The sequence below is a fragment of the Gossypium arboreum genome, chromosome 4 (assembly GCF_025698485.1).
Source record: "Gossypium arboreum isolate Shixiya-1 chromosome 4, ASM2569848v2, whole genome shotgun sequence".
NCBI lineage: Eukaryota > Viridiplantae > Streptophyta > Magnoliopsida > Malvales > Malvaceae > Gossypium > Gossypium arboreum.
The window spans coordinates 104,565,084-104,566,700 of NC_069073.1; the positions used below are offsets into that span (position 1 = coordinate 104,565,084).

Sequence of the window (1,617 nt, forward strand, 5' to 3'; positions counted from 1 at the left end):
TGTTCAGTTTGATGGTTTGCAGGATGAGGATCCCAATGCTCACTTGGCAAACTTTTGGGAACTATGTGATACATTTAAAATTAATGGCATTTCTGATGACGCCATTTGTCTTCGGTTATTCCCTTTTTCATTGAGAAACAAAGCTAAACAGTGGTTGAACTCGTTGCCACGGGGGTCAATCACTACTTGGGAACAAATGACCGAAAAGTTTTGCTTAAAATATTTTCACCAGCTAAAACGGGTAAATTACGTAATGATATTTCTTCCTTTGTGCAGATGGATTTAGAAACACTCTACGATGCATGGGAGAGATACAAGGACCTCTTGAGAAGATGCCCTCACCATGGGTTAACGCTTTGGCTACAGGTTCAAACCTTTCATAATGGCCTGAATCATTTGACTCGACAAATGGTTGGCGCAGCTGCTGGCAGAACCATCAATAATAAGACACCTGAAGATGTCTATGAATTTATAGAGGAGATGTCACCGAATAACTATCAGTGGCAAGTCATGAGGATAAAGCCAATGAAAATAGCCGGCGTTTATAACGTCAATATGGTCACCATGCTCTCTAATCATGTAGAACTCTTGAATAATAAAAATGATGGTTTCCTTAGTTCTTCACAGGTTTACACTGTAATGCAATGCGAAGCAAGTGGAGGTGGATCAAGCAGTTCAGAATACCCACCTCATGGCCACAACATGGAGAACGAACAATTAAATTACATGGGTAACAATCCTTGATCTCAAAACAATCCATATAGCAATACTTACAATGCAGGTTGGAGGAACCACCCTAATTTTTCATGGGGAGGCTAAGGGAATCAGAGACCACCACCTCCAAGCTTCCAACAACCACCCTACCAACAAGAGAAAAAATCGAACCTTGAGGAGATTCAAACAAAATCCATCTTAGTGTCAGAAACTCGTTTTCAGAATACCGAGACCGCACTCAAAAATCAACAAGCATCAATCCAGGGGCTTGAAACTCAGATTGGACAGCTCACCAAGTTGATTTCTGAATGACTACAAGGTAGCCTGCCAAGCAACACTAAATCTAACCCAATGGAGCAACTCAACGCGATTTCCATTCAAGATGAGAAAGGGCTAGTTGCAGAACCAAGGCCAGAAACAGTGGTAAGCATAGGTAAGGATGAGGTAGGCCACAATGAGCCAAAGCCAGTGATTACAGAATATAAACCTAGCATGCCATACCCCAATGCCACTAGGAAAGACTGCTCAGACAAAAAATTTGGTAAATTCCTTAAACTTCTTAAGAAACTACATATTAACTTACCATTTATTGAAGCCCTTTCGGAAATGCCAAACGCAGTCAAGTTTTTAAAGGAGCTTTTAGCAAATAAACAAAAATTAGATGAAGCATCGCATGTGGAGCTGAACGCGGTCTGCTCAACCATTCTACAGAATAAGCTGCCTAACAAACTAAAGATCCAGGGAGTTTTACAATTCCTTGTTTAGTTGGTAGTTTAGATGTTAATAATGCGTTGGCTGATTTAGGGGCTAGTATAAATGTTATGCCTTACAAATTATTTAAGCAACTAGGTCTAGGGAAACCCAAACAAACTAGGATGAGCATTCAATTAGCAGATAAAACTA

At 40.3% G+C, this 1,617-nt stretch overlaps 1 non-coding gene across 1 annotated transcript; it reads right to left on the reverse strand.

Annotated features, from left to right (window-relative positions):
- Positions 1-243: 243 nt before the first annotated feature.
- On the reverse strand, positions 244-350 carry LOC128292245 (small nucleolar RNA R71). Its single transcript, XR_008282229.1, has one exon. It is a non-coding gene; the product is annotated as a small nucleolar RNA R71 (small nucleolar RNA).
- Between the last annotated feature and the right edge of the window lie 1,267 nt (positions 351-1,617).